This window comes from Hyaena hyaena, unplaced genomic scaffold (genome assembly GCF_003009895.1).
Source record: "Hyaena hyaena isolate Hyena2069 unplaced genomic scaffold, ASM300989v1 scaffold_78, whole genome shotgun sequence".
Taxonomy (NCBI): Eukaryota; Metazoa; Chordata; class Mammalia; order Carnivora; family Hyaenidae; genus Hyaena; species Hyaena hyaena.
This window is the reverse complement of record NW_024080710.1, coordinates 3,280,333-3,300,649: the sequence shown is the minus strand read 5'-3', so window position 1 is coordinate 3,300,649 and position 20,317 is coordinate 3,280,333. Positions and strand designations below refer to the sequence as shown.

The window sequence follows — 20,317 nt, the reverse complement described above, 5'->3', positions numbered from 1 at the left end:
AGTTGAGGAATATATTTCTCATTTGGTTGTCATATATCTTTAGTTTCCTTTGATTCCACTATCACTGTTCCACTGCCCCTCCTCCCCTGACCCCCAGTGGTCTTTTATGAAATCTTATCTAGTTTTTTAAAATAATTTTTTAAATGTTTATTTTTGAGATAGAGAGTGCAAATGGGGAAGGGGCAGAGAGAGAGAGAGAGGGAGATCAAGGATCCAAAATGGGCTCCACACTGACAGCAGAGAGCCCAGTGTAGGGCTCGAACCCACAAACTGTGAGATCATGACCTGAGCTGAGTTGGACACTTAGCCAGCTGAGCCACCCAGGCTCCCCAAGGTGTTTTTTTTAAAAATAGGATACCCCACAATTTGCTGGTTATATTTGTATATTTCATGACTAGATTAAAATCAAATTTGTTTAGAGTGAATGCTATATAGATAGCATTGTGTGTTTTCCATTGGATTATATCAGGAGAGGAAGTAAATTTTTTTCATTTCTTTTTCATTTTGTAATAGTTTAGTATTTGGTTTGCTTTATTGATGCTAAAGACTTGTGATATTTTGTCCTTTAATTTCAAAATACCATTTTTTACTATTTTTGATTTTTTAAAATTAAGTTCTGATACATTCCAGAAATACAGGAAGTGGTCAACAGATATCTGTATATACCTAATACTCAGATTTATGAAATATTAGCAGTTAACCATATTTACTTTAGATTAAAATATAATGTTTACTCTAAAATCTGTTCTACATATGAGGGTATATATAACCTAGGTGTACATTTTCCAGAGTAATAATGAATGAATAAATGTGTCCCAGCCTCTATCTCAAGAAATGTAACAGCACCATTGAGCCTCTCCAGGCGTTAGGACGATGGCTTTTACCTTCCCAGGAGAAACCATCATCCAAAATTTGGTGTTACTCCATTACTTATCCTTAAGCCTTCCCACTGTTGTGTTTTTCCTTTAATGTACTTTTTAAAAAACATTTCCTATTTTTGAGCTTTATATGAATGGAATCACACACTACACACACACACACACACACGTATTCTCTTGGGCTTGTTTGTTTTTTGTTCAACATTGTGATTTTGAGATTTCATTCATGTTAACAATTTATCTGAGGTATATTCCTTTTCACTAATGTAAATCCTATCACATGAATATACTATAATTTAGGCATTTTACTGTTGGTGAGCACTTGGGTTTCCTCTTATTTTTGCTATAAGAAAAGGCTGCCATGGGGGCACCTGGGTGGCTTAATCGGTTACGCGTCTGACTTTCGCTTGGGTCATGATCTCGCAGTTCATGGGTTCGAGCCCCGCGTCGGGCTCTGTGCTGACTGCCAGCTTGGAGCCTGGAGCCTGTTTCAGTCTGTGACTCCCTCTGTCTCTGACTCTCCCCTGCTCACGCTGTCTCTCTCTCTCTCTCTCTCCTAGAAATAAATAAAACATTAAAAAAAATAGAGAGAAAAAAAAGGAAAGGCTGCCATGAATCTTCTTGTGCATGCTTTCTGATAGATATATGCAAAAGGTTCCCTGGGTTATATACCTCGAGCTAAAATTTTTTGGTGTTTGGATATATACATTGTCACCTTTACTAGGTAGCATCAAAAAAAAATTTTTTTTTTGATAAACTGTTGTAATTAAGCCAGATAAGGAATTCAAGAGGAACGTTTCTTTCCTTGATGTTTATTTATTCTTGAAAGAGAGAGGACAGAGTGTAAGCGGGGTAAGAGCACAGGGTGAGGGAGACACAGAATCTGGAGCAGGCTCCAGGCTCTGAGCTGTCAGCACAAAGCCTGATGCAGGGCTCGAACTCACAGACTATGATATCATAACCTGAGCTGAATTTGGCCACTCAACTGACTGAGTCACCCAGGTGCCCCTCAAGAGGAACAGTTTTGAGAGAGAATCTTGTTAAAAATCTTGAGATGTTTACAGTTCTTAGCTCCTCCTATTTTTTTCTTTTCCTGAGTTGACTCATGGAGGTGTCCTATCTTTCCCTTATTCTTGAAGTGATCTTTTTAAAATATCACAGCATAAAAATTACTTGATCATGATGGAAGATGTGTTTAGCTTTTACACCCTTAGTCTCAGGCTGTCGTATGCAGACTTGTTATTTCTCTAGACCCTGAAACACAGAGGATTAAACTAGTTTTCTGGTTCTCAGGGATGAGGTAGCTGAAAAGTGGATAGAGGGGGCTGTTACTATATATATTAGCAAATGTGCATTCTAGGTAGCTGTTAACAAAGGAAGAAAACATAAAAAAAAACCAGGATAAAAGCTAAAATAAATAAGCAAACAAGTAAATAAGTAAGTAAACACAGCATTCTTCTGGGACCATTTAGCGCTGGAACAAATAGCACTGTTTGCTGCTTGTATTTTTGTATTTCATGACTAGATTAAAGTTAAATATTTTTGGAATGAATGCTATATAGATAGCATTGTGTATTTTCCATTGGATTATATCAGGAGAGGAAGTAAATCACTAATAGCCTGTGATGACTTCACTATATTGTAGCATAACGCTGTAATTGGTGTACATAATGTTAATTCTAAATAATGTTTATGTTTTATTGAAAAGTATAAACTGCACATTTTTAGAAGAATTGGTAGACTCATAGCAATCTAAAATCAATTCCTGATGATTCCTAAGGGTAGAAATTTTCCTGTTTATATGTAGTGAAACTATCCATAGGAACTTGCCCCATGGTGCTTTTACCTCCAACTAATAAAATAAATGTTCTGTTGATAATTTCTTATCATTTTATGGAAATAAATGGGTGATACATATTTCTCCACTGACTGAATTAGGTTTACTTGGAAAGGGGAAGAAGATGTGTCAAATAACTTAAATGCCTGTGTATACAGTGTATATTGTGCTAATAAATTATACAGAAAAATGAAAATGAAAACAGAGGTGGTTTCCATGCTTCTTTGTGAGGAAGGATAAATTGGAAAGGAATATGTGGGTAGATGACTATTTGAGGGTTCACCCAGGGGCAGGTGGCTGCATCAAACTTGCTGTGTGTGATATTCTTAGGACAGATGGGCATTCATATAAAAGAATTTGGTCTGGGAACTGCTGGTTTCTCCTCATTTCCACGGGATACTAGAAACCACTGCAGAATTGAAGTTTTCTAGCTGATTTGAAAGAAGTAATGTATCTTGATTGTCTTTGAACAATTATTTGTTATTCAAAATCTAATTTAAAGCATAGGTAAAACATTTTTAGGAAATAGGGTTTTAAAAAATTTTAGTTGCTTAAAAGTAATTATAGATTCGTAGAAAATTGCAAAAAATAATGAGAGGTCCCTTGTACCCTTCACCTTCCTCCAGTGGTTACTTAATAGTACATGATGTACAATATCAACCCAGCAATTGACATTGGTTCACTTTATGCGTATTGTGCTGTGCCATTTAAGCATACATGTAGATTTATATAACCACTTCAGCAACAAGACACAGATTCTGTCCCCGCAAAGATCGCCCTTGTGCTACACACACAGCTGCCCCCATTGGTCTTTTTGCCTTCTGTATAATTTTATCATTTTGAGAACGTTTTGTAAATGGAATCCTATGCTATGTGAGCTTTTTGAGCTCAGCCTGATCCTTGAGATTCACGCAAGTTGTTTTGTGTAACAGTCGTTTTATTCCTTTTTATTGCTGAGTATAAGATTCTGTTGTATGGATGTACCATTGTTTAACCATTCACCTTTTGAAGGACATTTTAGTTTCTCCAGTTTTTGGCTATTAAAAAGAAAGCTGCTGCTAACATTCGTGTTCATTTCTTTGTAACTAGGAGTGCATTTGGTTACATGTGAGTCTGTATTTTATTTTAAAGAAACTTCCAAACCATTTTGCAAAGTGGCTGTTCCATTTTGTATTCTCACCAGCAATGTAGGAAAGATTCATTTTCTTCATATTCTTGCCAGAACGTGGTATTGTCCTGTGTTTTATTTGTTATTCCAGTAGGTGCATAGTGATCTCAGCGTAGTCTTAATCTGCTTTTCCCTGATGGCTGTTGTTGTTGACCTGATCTTTTCATGTGATTACGTGCAGTTCACAAATATCTTAAGTGAGATCTCTCTTCATATTCTGTGCCCAACTTCTAGGTGAATTTTTTTTTCATGTTGAGTTTTGATATTTCTTGGTATATTCTAGATATGGATCCTTTGTCACATCTGTGGTTTGTAAGTATAATCTCCCATCCTGTATCTTGTCTTCTCATCTTTTTAACAGGGTCTTTTGCAGTGCAAACATTTCTAATTTTGAGGAATTCAAATTTGTCCTTTTTTTTCTTATATAAATCGTCCCTTTGGTGTCTTTATCCATTTCTACTCTCCAATCCCAATCCCATACAACCACTAATCTATTTTTGGTCTCTGTGGAATTGCATATTTTGGGTATTTTGTATAAATGGAATCATGTAATATGTGGCCTTTTGTCTGGCTTCTTTCACTTAGTGTAATATTTTCAGCGTTCATATGTTGTAATGGAATTGGTTCTTCTTATGGCTTCATGTATTTTTATGGCTAAATAATGTTCCATTGGATGACTATACCATCTTTTGTGTATCTGTTCATGAGTTGATAGACATTTAGCTTGTTTCTACTTTTTTGCCTATATTCCAATGAGTTGGTATGTACCTTTTCATCTCTACCTTCTTCATACATGTTGCATGTGTGTGCATGTACGTACACACACACCTGTTTGTGTGTATAGTTTTCTTTTTCTTTTTTTTTTTTAAATGTTTTATTTATTTCTAGGAGAGAGAGAGAGCGTGAGCAGGGGAGGGTCAGAGAGAGAGGGAGTCACAGACTGAAACAGGCTCCAGGCTCTGAGCTGGCAGTCAGCACAGAACCCGACACGGGGCTTGAACCCATGAACCGCGAGATCATGACCTAAGCGAAAGTCGGACGCTTAACCAACTAAGCCACCCAGGCGCCCCTAGTTTTCTTTTTAATAATGAAGGAGTGACTTATAGTTTTTATAACTTTAGGATAATATTTGTGATATCTTTCCATATCAGCACAAATAGATGATTCTCATTCTTTTAAAGGACTGTATAATGTTCATTGTGGCTATTTAACTGATCCCACACTGGTAAACATTTAGGTAAGATTAGAGGGTTTTCTCTTTTTCTTTCTTATTTAACCAGCTTTAACCATACTTACACAAGTGTCTCTGTGGTATAGAGCTCATTTTGCCTACTTTGGGATTTTTCTTTTACCTATCTCTCTTCATTAATCATTTAATCAAAAATACACAGATTATCTCCTTTATGCTGGTCACTGGTCTGTACTTAAAACACAGGGAACACAGGGGTGCCTGGGTGGCTCAGTCGGTTAAGTGTCTGACTTTGGCTCAGGTCATGATCTCACGGTTCGTGGGTTTGAGCCCCACATTGGGCTCTGTGCTGACAGCTAGCTCAGAACCTGGATCCTGCTTCAGATTCTGTGTCTCCCTCTCTCTCTGACCCTCCCCTGCTCACACTGTCTCTCTCTCTCTCAGAAATAAATTTTAAAAATGTTAAAAAAAATTTAAAACACAGTGAACACAAGTATTAGTAAAATCCAATTGCTCTACACAGGGGTTATTTTAATAAGTAAGACATACCTGTAAGTAATCAGAATTCAGCGTGCTCAGCACTACAGTGTGTTATTATGAGATTCAACAAGTCGGCTACACCCAGGGAGTGGAGAGGATTCAATGAAAGAGGAGGTATTTGAGTTGGATCTTTGTGAAGACAAGTGGAAGTTCACTTGGCAAAACATAAAGATAACATTTTGATTTTTGAGTTAGAATATCAAGTTCAAAGAGGGGTAGAAGCATTAAATAACTGGGCATATTTAGGAAATAGCAAATAGTTTAATAATAGCTAGCAGGAGGCTTTTTGGCAGAGATTGTAGTAGAAGATAAAGCTGGTTAATTAGATGGAAAGCACATTATAGCAGCCTGTAGATGGCCTAAAGAATTTGGACTTCATTTGATACATAAGTGGAAATCGTTGAAAATTCTTAAAGCCCACTTGTATTTTTTATTTATAGTAAAATTTTAGAATTGTGCTGTAAATATTTTAGAATGTTTTCATCACTGCCCCAAATTTCCCACTTTTACCCCTTGCTTTAGGCAACCACTGCTTTGCTCTGATTGTCCAAATTTGCCTTTTCTAAAAATTTCGTATGCATGGAATCCTACAATACATAGTATTTTGCATCTGGCCTAATTTACTTAGCATGTAGCAGTACTTTATATTTCTATTACATGGTAGTATTCCATTGTATGATAATGCCACACTTTATTTACCCATTCACCAGTTGATGGACCTTTCGGTTGTTTTCAACTTTGGGCTATTATGAATAATACTGCTGAGAACATTTGTATATAAGTCTTTGTATAGACACGTTTTCATATCTCTTGGGTAGGTTTCCACAGAGGGAATTTAGGATCATATAGTGAGTTTATATTTATTTTAACTTTTTACGAAATTGCCAAATGGTTCTTCAAAGTAGCTGCATCATATTATAGCAGTGTGTGAGAGTTCCGGTTTCTCCACGTCCTTACCAGCACTTGGTATTGTCTGTCTTTTTAATTATGACCATTCTAATGGGTATGTAGTGGTTTCTTTTTATTTTTTTAATTTTTTTTAATGTTTTATTTATTTCTGAGAGAAAGAGAGACAGAGAGACAGAGAGAGCAAGCAGGGGAGGGTCAGAGAAAGAGGGAGACACAGAATCCAAAGACAGGCTCCAGGCTCTGAGCTAGCTGTCAGCACAGAGCCTGACGCGGGGCTCGAACCCACGAACCATGAGATCGTGACCTGAGCCAAAGTCAGACACTTAACCGACTGAGCCACCCAGGCACCCCTATGTAGTGGTTTCTAATTATAGTTTTAAGTTTTATTTTCCTAATAACTTACAGTGTTTATAATCTTTTCAAGAAGCACAGCTGTATTTTAGAAACACAAGTACAGTGAGTAAGAATGAAGGCAAGCTGCAATGAAAGATGAAAGCCTATACTAGATGTATATAGATACAAAGGAGACAGATTTTAAAGATAATCAGACTTAGAATGGGCAGCATGTAGTAATTACCTCAATATACTAGGTGAAGCAGAGGGAGATGAGACTAGCGCTTCCTAGATTTCCAACTTTGAGAGTTGGGTAGATGGTACTGCTGTTAGCCATACAGGTGAATGTGGGTGCATGAACAATTTTTGTGCTGGTAGATAATGGCTTTTATATTACTCCTGTTCTCTTGATGTGCCACTGGAATAACTATTTTTTATTTAGTATTTTCGAAATTTGTATCTAGTTCAAGAGAAGGATTTGGATTGAGATATAAATTTAGATGAGTTATCATTGTATAAATAACAGTTACGTTCATGAAAGTTAATGGTGTATTGGGTTCTAAATCACTGTATTTGCTGGGTTACTTTTGATAATTGAAAATTGGTTAAACAGTAAAAGGATTTAATATAATATAATCAAAAGATCCAACCTAATTAAAACAGTCAAGCATAACAGCATCACCAAGGACCCAGATTCTTTGTCTTTTAATGCAGCGATTCTTTACCTGTTGGGTTGTCCTTTTAGGCCATCTCCTTCCCATGTTCCTAAGATGGCTACCATCATTCTGCTTGACAAACTCAAAGCCAAAGTTGCCTGAGAAGAAAGGTTGGGGAGGGGAGGTGCACTTAGATGTCTTTTTTTTTTTCATCAGCCAGAAAGACCTTTCCCAGAAGCTCCCCAGCAATCTAGTCTCATGTCTTACTGGCTTGAATTGCAGCAGATGCTTATAGCTAAACCACTCATTGTCAAGGAGAATGGAAATTGCCACAATTGGCTTAGATCAGAGCTTTCCAACCCTGGTTTTAAGAATCTTTTTCACATCTTTTGGAAGGAGCTTTTCCCCCTTGCCTTTTGGTTATCTGCTATAATTAAGATAGGTAAGGTTTTCTAGACAGGCCAGCTTCATATTATTGAGTTGTGGCTATTCAGTACTTCAGATGAGCTACTATTTGTTGAAATCCTACTTTGTGTCATCAGCTGTGCTAGATTCTAGAATACAACACTGAATAAAAGCTTAGAGTTTGGTATGGAAATATGCTTAAGCAAAAGAGTGCTAAATTGAATTGTGCACTGTAGTTCATTTGTATTTTGGATTTAATACTGCTGTTTAAATCTTTGATTTTATGAGAAAGGCATCTTAAGTTTTAAAATCACACTTCTATTCAATTTGTAAGTGATGTTTTAGAACACAGCTCATCCGTGAATTGACCCTTCCTTTCTCTGTTATATGGTAGTAACCTGCTTTATTACAGAAGTACATGATGGGGCATCTGGGTGGCTTAGTCTTGGTTAAGCATTCATCTCTTGATTTTGGCTTACAACATGATCTCATGGTGTGATCATGATCTCATGATCTCCCTGGTCAAGCTCTGTGCTGGGCATGGAGCCTGCTTAGGATTCTCTCCCTCTTCCTATGCCCCTCTCACTTTCTCTTTCTCTCTTAAAAAAAAAAAAAAAGTGCATGATAAACCTCAATTATACTGTTCATTTGAATTACTTACAGCTAAAACTGTATTGTATTTTTCTTCTGAAGCATGATGTACCAAAGATTTTAACATTAATGCGTTTAGTTTAAGAGCCCAGCTGGGATGTTTTGTCAAATATTATTTTGTAGTTTGGTTCTGATTTTTTTTAATGATGATGAGAATGCAGTGATAGTGTTAACAGCAATATTTGTACAATATTTGGAGTACTTTTTATGGTGGTTGGAGAGGAGAAATGAAAATAAGGAGAAGAGGATTTGGAGTGGTGGAAAGAAAAAACATGCTGTCAATATTGCTAATTTTGTGAAGAGTAGGAACTGACTACTTATTGACATCTGGTACAAACTCAAAAGTAATCTTAAATTTTGTCTTATATCTGTCAAAAGCATATGTACTGTATTCTTTTCTGTAAAGCGAATCTTATAGATAAAGGAGTGAATGGTTGATGTCCTAAAACGTCAGAGTCAAAGACGACTATAATATCCTCAGTTCATGTTTGTCACTGATGGGTTATATATGGTTAGTGATATTCTAAGCATCCCAGTGTTTTGTTTTGTTTTGTTTTTTTAACACTTATTTAATTATCTTGAGAGAGAGAGAGAGAGAGAGGGAGAGAGAGCTTGTGAGTAAGGGAGGGGCAGAGGGAAAGGGAGACAGAGAGAGAATCCCAAACAAGCTTTGTGCTGTCAGCACAGAGCCCAACTTGAAGCTCGATTCCCCCACCCTGGGATCATGACCTGAGCTGAAATCAAGGCAGACACTCAAGCCATTCAGCCACCCAGGCTCCCAGTACCCCAGTGATTTAAAGTTTTAACAGCTTTTGGGAGTACCTGGGTGGCTCAGTTTGTTAAGCGTCTGACTAGATTTGGCTCAGGTCATTACCTCCTGGTTTCATGAGTTCAAGTCCCACATCAATTTCTGTGCGGGCAGTGTGGAGCCTGTTTGGGATTCTCTCTCTCCTTCTCTCTCTGCTCCTCCCCCAATCGTGTTGTCTCTGTCTCTCTCAAAATAATTTTTTAAAAAGTTTAACAACTTTAATAATTTAGAGAACCAAGAGGGATGTGTACATTTTGATGGCAAATAAAGGTATTTTGTAAAGATGATGTGGGATTAAAAGGCACTTTTCACATTTGTTTGCCCATATTTACCAACTTCGAAATTCTAACATTAGCTTAATCAAAATATTAGAATGTATTTAGAAAGGTTTGTTTTTCACTTATTGTGTCATTAAGAAGCTCTGTTTTTAAAAGAATTACCTTTTCTTTAATATATTTTCTAGAACTAACAGGCTGGAAAATTTCAGACACAGCATCTTTGATGAAAGTGTTATTATACTTGTTCAGTATTCAGTTTTGACTGGATCTTTGTGGTTGTTAAACACAAGTTCATAGGGGCTGAAAGCCTCTGGTAAATTACTTTGTAAGTTAAATGATGAAAGTGGCACATATTTACTGATCGCTGCTTACTGGACTGTAGCACTATATTGCAAAGGTTAGGGAAAGCTTTAGTTTATTCACACAGTTTTAGTTTGTAAAAAGTGATTTTCAGACCTGTACTGTGAAGTATATCCTGTCCTTTGATTGATTGTTTATTTACCTCTTAGTAGTAAGGTCACATTTACTTGGTTTTCCTTAGCTGATCTTAAATTCAATCTTTAGACAATTACATTTTTTGTCATTTGTACATTGAGAGGATGGAGGGGGATAGACAATTTAGGCAGGATCTTAGATTTTGAAGGTAGTGTATTTAAAGATTTTTTAATTATGTTTTTTCTTTTTTTCTTAACCTTAGATTTAACCTTAGATTTAATCTAAAGCTTAAGGGTTTTTTTTTTTTTTTTACACCAAGGAAATAGTGTTGTAATAAATAGTGCTATAATAAAAAATGGTTGGTAAGTGGCTCGCATGTTAATTTTATTTGATCCATTAGAAATACCTGGTAAATTAGAATCAGGCCATATATTTTTAAACATAGTCATTTTGATGGATTGTTTTAACCTTTATGAGAATAGGTTAGTCTGAGCTTTGCTTAATATAGTGATTGCCTTCCCTCTTTTCTTCCACACACACCATTTGGGAAGGATGGAGTTGTTGGCAAAGAGCAGCTTTGGAGGGAAATATTTGTCATTTCTAAAATGGAACCACAATGCATTTATTTTTTGATTACATAAGGGAAATTCTTTTAAGACCTTGAACATCTCAAAAAAAAAAAAATCCTAAACACTGTATCTCCGTTTCTCTAAGTGATATTCTAAGAGTTGTATAGTCCTATCAGTACCCTGAAGAATGTTAGGGACCAGTTAAGTTGTAGGTAACCAGTGCACTGAGAAGACAGTAAAAGCTCCTAAATGCAGACAAAGCATTACTAATTGCTTTCAGGGTCAGTCTGTCTTTAGTTGGACCATGAAAGATTCAGCATGGTCCTGTGGCAGCCTGTCTGCTGAGTGGAGGCTCTTGTCTTTAAGAAAGGCTGCTATCTGATATGCTAGGCAGTTTCAGGTTCCCCAGTTTACATGAATTCAGTCATTATTGCCAAGACTCCTAAACCTCAGTGTGACACAAATGAAACCTCCAAATGTGCTTGAAGACAAAGGCATTTTGACCTTGCAGTGAGACATAGGTAGTGTTCGTACAGCTTAAAATTTGTCCTTTTAAAATATGAAACAGAATGCTTTACTATTTGAAGTTTCGGTTAAACGATACAGTCAACAAAATTATTTTCAAGATCTCTAAGTAAACAGCACACTTCATTAAATAAATTTAAAGTTTTCATTGTTTCCCTCTTCCAGATTTATGAATTTTGTCCCTTAAGGCAACAGGGGGACTGAATGCCAGTGGTCACATAGTTGTAACCCATCCCCTGGGCTTAGACCAAGCATGCGATTCATTCCTGACCCCTCCAGGTCCTGATATTCTAGGGAAAAGTTTGACTTAAATGAAAACTGCTTACAGAGATTTTGTGATAAAAAGTGAAAATAGGGATATCAGCTGGATGGTCAAATACAGTTTTGTCGAAGTAGGAATTTGAGTATTGTAGAATTGTACAGTTTAGCCTTGCTTCTGACTGTGCCTGCTTTTCCAGTTTAAGAGGTGATTTTTTTTTTTTCAAAAGTTTAAGCTAATCCAGAAATTTTACATGTGAGTCATTTTTTCCACAGAACTACTGTTACCTTTGTAAAGTTGAAAATATGCAAAATGGGAAACTTCTTTGGGTAGAGGTGGGGAAAATGGTAAAGCAGTAGGCTAAAGTACTGGGGAATTCTCATGGACTTTACATTCAAAATGCATAGTTTTAACACAGGACATATTTTTAGTATTGCTTCTGCATGTTTCTTTAATCTAAATAAGTTCTTTTTTTTTTTAACAGATTTATGAAAATATGCATCAGTTTAATACTGTCTTGGAATTCATGAGATGGAAGCATAGGTCAAAGCTGTTTGGAGAAAATTGGAAGTGCAGTTTTATCTAGCCACATATCTGAGGTAAGGAGAAGACTTCTACGCAAATAATTAGAATAATATGAATACTCTCATTTCTGACCAATTGAAAATAGTCCTTCTGTATCACTGCTGCAACTTTATTTTAACTTCTTTAACAACCTCCGTATGAGTTCATAAGTAGTTCTAATATATTTTTCTCTCCTTATACATGTTGAACCTCTTCGGGAGTAAAATGTATTTATTAATTTTTTATTTTAATTATTTATTTATCTATCTTTATTTAAAGAGCACAAGCTAGGGAACGTGAGTAGGGAGAGGGTCAGAGAGAGAATCGTAAGCAGGCTCCATGCCCAGCACAGAGCCTGATGCAGGGCTCGATCTCATGACCATGAGATCATGACCTGAACTGAGATCAAGAGTCAGGCGCTCAACCAGCTCAGCCACCCAGGCACCGCTGTCATTTATTTATTATTTTATTTATTGTCAGTTTGTTCACTCTAATTGTAGAAAATAAGCATTAAAGGATATATAGAGAGAGAGAAAGAGAAAGACATTTATTTTCTCTAAAGCCAGCCAAGCAGAATTCAGAATGCAGATATTAAAAAAAGATGTTTGTATTATTTTGAAGCTTTTCACACATTATAGGATTCAGGATAAAAATGTCTTCAAATAGCACATCTTGGAGATAGGCTTTATTTCAGGAACTGCAGTGACACCAGGGATAGGGAGAGCAGCCGTTCTAAGAGTTTATGTACGGAGAAATCAAGTTCGTTCTTTTTATTCTTTTTTTTTAAATTTATTTTAATGTTTTATTTATTTTTGAGACAGAGAGAGACAGAGCATGAGCAGGGGAGGGGCACAGGGAGAGGGAGATCTAGAATCTGAAGCAGGCTCCAGGCTCTGAGCTAGCTGTCAGCACAGAGCCCGACGCTGGGCTCAAACCCACGAACGTGAGATTAAGACCTGAGCCGAAGTCGGCAGCTTAACCAACTGAGCCGCCCAGGTGTCCCAAGTTCGTTATTTTCAATCCATTTATAGACTCAAATTATCAGGTAAAAGGTTTGAATTCTTCAGGGATCTATATTTTAGGAAAATAAATAGGACATATACTATGAAGTGGTGTGTCCTTTCTCCTCTTGGAGTGGTCATCTGTGCTCACTGCTGCTGCTTCCTATGCACACTCTTCTTTCTCATTTTGCCCAACTGGTGTCTGCTCTTTTGAAAAACACTTACGGCTTTTTAATTGCCTTTTATTGGGTTCCATACTCTTGATCACTGTAGTGGTTGCCATTTTCCCTTTTTGAAATTCTCTTGGTTTCTATGACCCTGTGCTCCTCCTAGTCCTACTTCTTTGATTACTCCTTCATGTTTTTTTTCTCTCCTCCTCCTCTTAAATAATGACTTCTGCAGGGTTCTGTCTTTGAAATCTTTCTGTTTCTTCTTTGTTTTTTCTCATCTCATTTCAACAGTTACCTTTAGAATGATCTCTCTCAACCTGTATATCTCAGTCATGATACACTCTGAGCTTCCGGCCTGTATTTTCAACCGCTTGCTTCATACGTAGGGTTCCCACGTCTGTTACTGGACCTCTCTGTCATCCACGCTCAAAGTCTCAGTGCTGAATCTGATGCCTTACCTTTTCCTTCCTACCTCAGAGATCCAGTCCCATCCATTTCCCTCTGTAATGTGCTGTGAATGTTTATGTCTTCTCTTTTCTAATCCCCCTGTCACCATCTGAGGTTAGGCCCCTCTATTACATTTTACCTGAAATATTGCAGGGCTCTCCCAGCTTTGTGCCTGTCTTCACTCTGCTTCCCTCTACGTGTCACTGCTGGCTGAAATTTTCTAAACAATAATTCTGCGTGTACCGTCAGTGACTCTTTGTTAGACTATCAAAGTAAGGACAAACTGGTAAGTCAGTCTCTTAACAGTCTAGCATTCAGTGAGTGATACCTTCGCCTGCGTCCATTCACTTCTTTCTCCCTTTAAACGTTTACAAATATAGCTGCTCTAAGTCAGGCACTATGCTAGGCGCTGAGAATACAAAATGTTCAGTGCAATGGGTTCCTTGTTTTGCTCTCACAGAATAAATAATCTCCCTAGAACTGAGTATGCAAACATTTAATTCAAGTGCCATTGGGAAGATGTATTGGCAACACCTAGGCAGGCTTCAAAATTGTCAGGGAGGCTTTGTAGGAGATGATATTGGAGTAGAATCTTACAGGATGAGTAGAAGTTTGCAGAGTGGAATTTGAGAGGCCAGAGGATTTCATGTTCAGATTCCGGTGTAAGCAAAGGAAATTTGAGATATATCAAAAGTACAAAAGACAGGAGAAATCATTTTGTATGGCTTGAATTCAGGGTATGAGAGGCAGTTTGAGGGACAAGGCCGGGAGGGCTCTTGACTGTGAAGAACCCTGACTTCTGTGGTAAGGAGTTTAGGCTTTATTTTGTGAGTAAGGTGGTGGTCACTGAAAAATTTTAACAGAGGTATTTTTGGGTTATAATTGTATTTTGTAAAAATTAATCTGGCAGTTATATGAATGATATTTTGGAAGGGGAAGGGGGATGCCAAAAGCAGAGGGACAGTTAGGCTGCTCTTGTTTCAAGCAAGAAACAATAAAACTTTTGAAATTATGAAAACATTTAAACAGTGGTTATTTAGCAAATGTTTGATTTTCTTTTTCTAGACCCCTACAGGTATGATACTCCTCAGTCAGTGATTTGAAATTGCCTTATATTTTCTCTCCTCTCTATTCATATTACTCTTTTCTCCTGACATGCTTTTTCTACTTTTTCTTTCTTGTGGAAGGCCTGTCAACTTTTAAAAACCCATCTCAAGTGCCAATTTATCCCTGAGGTCCTTTCTTTTTTTATTTTATCTTATAAATATTTTTTTAATGTTTGTTTACTTTTGAGAAAGAGAGACAGACAGTGTGAGCAGGGGAGGGGCAGAGAGAGAGGGAGACACAGAATCTGAAGCAGGCTCCAGGCTCTGAGCTGTCAGCACAGAGCCTGACATGGGGCTCAAACCCACCAACTGTGAGATCATGACCTGAGCCGAAGTTGGACGTTCAACCTACTGAGCCACCTCGGTGCCCCACCTGAGGCCCTTTCTAATCTATATTTCTCTGACTCTAAGAATATGTTCCTTCCTAGTTTAAGGCCCCAGAGTACTTGTTTTTGTCCTAGAGGATATTCCTTACTTTGGTCCCTGTTAAACTGTGTAACAGCAAGTCATAAAGGAAGAATCAGAAAATAAAGAACATGGTCCCCATTCACTGTTTATAGTTGTATCAGTAAGGTATGTATACAAGTAATGTGAGTAACAATAATCAATACTGCCAAATAAAAATGAAAAATTCCAGAAGAGTAAAGTCATTACTTCTTAATTAGGGTTCTGTAGCATTGAGAAGTACAGACAGAACACAAGAGGGATTATTTGAGCTGGATTGTGAAAAGTGAGTAGAATTTTGATAGGTAAAGAAAGAATTAGAAGGTATTTCTAGGAAAGCTGGTTGATAGAAAATGAGTTTTTCCCTAGGAATATGGTAGAGGTTTTGGAGAGGGTAGGAAGTGTAACACAAAGAAAATTTTACTTTAAGGAAATTGTGTGAACATACATCATCAGAGGAATGGAATGAGGAGTCAGGGAGCTCAGAAGGTTGTAGGAGGTGTTAGGCATGAGGTAATCAGGATTTAATCTGACTGGATGTTGGAAAGAGGTGATGATGTCCATGCACTGTATCTGGATAGTACAGATAATGCTGGGCAGCGACAATAGCACACTTAAGTAATTTTTCAAATCTGGTTGGATCTAAGTTTCCTGAGTTTACTTATTTTTTTAAGTTTATTTTTATTTATTTTGAGAGAGAGAGAGCGCGCAAGTGAGGGAAGGACAGAGAGGGAGGGAGACACAGAATCCCAAGCAGGCTCCAGGCCCTCAGCACCGAACCGCAAGCTAGGCTTAGACTCACAAATTGTGAGATCATGACCTGAGCTGAAGTCAAGAGTCAGACACTTAACTAACTGAGCCACCCACACAACCCTATGTTTTCTAAGTTTAAGGAAGCATTAAAATTAATGTTCTGCTATCTTATTGGTCTCTTCATTTTGTCATTTGTTTACATACAACAGATATTGTTGTACTTATGTTTCAAGCCTTAGCATATTGTAAGGGAGATATTATTAAAAAAAAAAAAGCAAAGTATTGCCTTTTTTATTTTTATTATTTTTTAATATTTATTTATTTAGAGAGAGAGAGAGAGCATGTGTTCATGGGACAAGAGCAGAAAGGGAGAGAGAATCCCAAGCAGACTCTATGTTCAGTGTGGAGCCTGACGTGGGGCTTGATCCCACAAACCTGAAGATCATGACCTGAGCTGAAGTCTGGCTCTCAACTGACTAAGCCACATAGGCACCCCAAAAAATATATATTTTTTGAAGGTCCCCTCTGTCATTCTTCTCTCAGAATAGTGACAACAGTGTTTCTGAAGACGAATGATTTTAGGTCTCACAGAGATGAATTTTTAAAAAGATTTACAGGTATGCTGCCTGGGTAGCTCAGCGTCCAACTTGGGCTCAGGTCATGATCTTGTGGTTCGTGAGTTCAAGCCCTTCATTGGGCTCTGTGCTGACAGCTGAGAGCCTGGAGCCTGCTTTGGATTGTGTCTGTTTCTCCGCCCCCTCCCCTACTCACATGCATGCATGCATGCACCTACACTCTTTTTCTCACTCTCAAAAACAAATGTTAAAAATTTTTTTTATTAAAATATTTTTTTAATTTTAAAAATGAAAATATTTTCATAGTTCTATATGTATTTTGATAACTGCTGATTCAGAACAAGTATTACCGACTTTTCCATTTAATGTTGTGACAGTATGTTCAGACTGACTTAGAAACTTAAGTTTATCAGGGCACATTTACAGCAGTAAAATTACTTTGTTCTTTATAAGGTCCCTTTATTGATTGATTTTATTTCCTTTCTGTTTGATCTCCACTCTGCTTTCGTCTCCTTCTGCCATAGGAAAGCACTCTCATTCGTTGGCTATAGGTCTTTGAATATGTCTTTGGTGTGTGTGTGTGTGTATTTAATTGACTTAGGTTTGGCTACATATAGTCTGCCCCCTTTTTTCCCAGTTTTCTTCACCATTAGAAAGGTAAAATCTCCCTGTTGCTGTGTATATGCTTGTATCCTATAGTGCCCTGCACCCTCTTCTGCTGCTTGAAAGAGTCACCACACTCTTGTTCAAGCACAGGCCGTGGAGCCACATTGCTTTCATTTGAGTCTTGACTGCCCCACTTCTTAGTTCGGGCTCCTTTGAAAGGACAGCCTGAGAAAAGGACTTACGGCTGGGTAGTTTATTTGTGAGGTGATCCACAGAAGCAGAAATGAGAGAAAAGGAAAGGTGAGAGAAGTTACATGATGTGTGTTAAGGAGCTGGCTATCACTACGGGCAACTGGAGTTCAGTCCCTCTGGCGACCCTCTGAATGCATCTTAGTATTGTCCTACCAAAAGATAGGGAGCTTAGGACATTTATCAGCCAACTTACATCATCTTTTTTTTTTTTGGGGGGGGGGGGAAGGCTTTGGTTATTTAAGTAATCTACACCCAACAACATGGGGCTGCAGCTTATGACCCTGAGGTCAAGAGTCAGATGCTCTTCTGACTGAGCAGCCGGGCGACCCAATGACTTTCCATCTTTTGTTAATTGAAGATGGCCCCTGGAGTTTTAACTCTAGCATTTGTATGGCTCTGCCTACATACTGCTGAGCAGTCTTCTTTAGGTTTGGAGAAAACCCTCAGGAGCAAAACAGCAGTGCCTTGGCATATACTTGGTATCAGATGCTGTCAGTGCATAGAGCTGCCCACCACAGCTGTAATGAGGCTGGTAGGGTGAGGGATTGTGTTGCTTGCACCATGAGTGTTTGATAAAGCCTGTTTTTATTTCTCAGATTGCCTCCTGTTCCATTAAGCCCATTTTGCCCACTTCAAATTGGGGGCCAATTTTAATCACTAAAAGAAATCTCCAAAACAAGAGGGTTAGTGGAACAAGCTGTAATCCCCACTACTGTAACTGGTCCTGAGGCCATAATTGATACTCTTTGTGAGCTGATCTAGAAACCTTGGGACCGTGGTGCTGGCAGTACCATATACTGTGGGCAAGGAATACAACCCACATCTGGAGTGTCAGTTCTATACCCACATGTGGCAGTGATTAGGCCACCTTCAGTAAGGAGGAGCCCATGCAAAGCCTTCCTGTCTGTCATTATGGCTCCTCCATTCATGACCCTATTGGTCAAGCATTGAGGTAGCCGAGAGCAAAAGCTGACTGCAGTCAACTGACAAGTCATTCCATCTGTAGTCTGGAAAGTAGATAAATGCACCTCATCTGTTGGTGCTTTGTGGTGGGCATTAACGTAAGACATAATAGATTGACACTTTGGGCTCTTATAGAACCATCAACATACTTCTTCTCCAGATTCCTTCGCTTTTATTTTCTGTGTTTGCTCTTTCCATTGCCCTACCCGATCAGCCATACCATTCACCACTCCTAAGGAGTTCATGTTTTTTTCACGTTTGGTCACTTCTCTCTTTGCCATGCCTGCTGAGAGAATTTCTGCTTCCTCATTGTCTTTCAGAGTCCTCCAAGCAGGGCTCTGGAGTGGTGGTAGTCCATTGTTTATTTGTCTTTGTCAGCCAGGCCCCAGGTTTTTCTTTTTTGTCCTTGGTAACAAGGAACCCACTCTAAAGTTGTTAGTGTGAGCAGAAGAAAAGACCTCTGTTGTGATAAGGGGAGGTGACATGAGGTTCTGGACTTATAATTTACTGTGCCCTCTACCATTGCCTAGGTACTATTATGAAAATACCATTTCTGTCATAGAATAGCTTGCTGCTTCACCTGACCTTGGGAATCATGGATAGGTAGCTCTGGTCACTAAATCCTTGATGTTCCATGGTTGGGTTCTCTACTGGGGCCCAGTATCATGCCAGGAGCTATAGTTTTCAAACGGTGTCATGAAGTCATATCCTTGCCTCAGAAAATCTAGAGGTCTATGCTCCAACTCTCCTACTGGAGTTTGTCAGAGAATCTAGCACAGATCATCTCTAGGACCTTGGAGTCTGAGCATCAGGGGCTTGTACTGGAGCTTGTTCTTACTGAAAAGCACGTCAGCTGGCAGCACTATAGAAACCCAGGGGCGCTCCCCTTTCTTCACATTGAAACAGTGTCGTTGTAATGCCGGTGTCCTCTTTGAGCTGCTCCGACCGTGTCTTTGGGGCTGAAGTCCTTCATCGCTGTCCTTTTTGGCAGCTCCGGTACTTGGACATCCATGTGTGTTCTTCTCCTTTACTGAGAAGACAGATGCCATCCAGGTGTCGTGTGTGTGCACTGTCCACCCGCTCTGCCTAAGTGGAAGCCACCTGTTCTCATTCATTTTGAGCTTAGCCTTTCCTCTGGTTGCTGAGTTCCCTTTAAATGAACTGCATTTTATTTTGCGCCCACTTATGGGGGTCGTGGCTTCCCTAAGCACTCATTTAGTTCTGGCTGTAGGCATCTGTTCATTGCCAAAGCTGTCAGCATGGGATGGCAGAATTGTTTCTGTCCTGTTGACTGATAACAGGAGCCAACAAATTGCTAGTGATTTCTTGGCGCTCTGGGAGGAGTGCCCAGCGCTTCCAGGCACGGCAGCTGGGAGCTTCTTCAGCAGTGTAGCAGATCCGTTAGATCTAGTGGCTTTTTGAATCCCTGCATTGCAGAAAAGCAGTCGTTAGCTCCAGGCTTGAAGAAAGGATGTGCTCTGCCCTTACTTGTTGGTATCTCCCTGGACACCACTGAAAATTTAGTCGTAGTCCTACTCTCTCCTGTAGAGAAATCTAGAACTCATCCTGTAGACATTCTGTGGACCTTGCACTCAGGCTCTTTGGGTGTTATGCTATCTATTCCTTTCAAAGGGAAATAGTTTATTCCCATTGTCTTAAATTAAGACTGCTCTCTCATAACTAAGGTACCATTTTTTTTTTTAGTGCTTGTTTATTTTTTGAGAAAGAGAACACGGGGGGAGGTGGGGCAGAGAGAGAGGGAGACACAGAATCTGAAGCAGGCTCCAGGCTCTGAGCTGTCAGCACGGAGCCTGACAGGGGCTTGAACTCACAAACCATGAGATCAATCATGGCCTCAGCCGAAGTCATACACTTAACCGACTGAGCCACCAGCTGGGAAGCAGCTACGGTACATGTTCTGGGTGCACTGGAAGTAGAGATGGGACAGCTCACTCAACCTGAGGAGTAAGGCTCAGGGATTGCCTGCCATGATTAC

General features: G+C 38.7%; 1 protein-coding gene across 1 annotated transcript in view; it reads left to right on the top strand.

Moving 5' to 3' along the window:
* Positions 1–20,317, top strand: part of BMPR1A (bone morphogenetic protein receptor type 1A) — a 131,798-nt gene that overhangs the window by 61,338 nt on the left and 50,143 nt on the right. Inside the window, exon 2 of the mRNA XM_039233706.1 lies at positions 11,925–12,039. The gene's annotated coding sequence lies outside the window, so the exon portion shown is untranslated. The remainder of the gene's footprint in view (positions 1–11,924; positions 12,040–20,317) is intronic.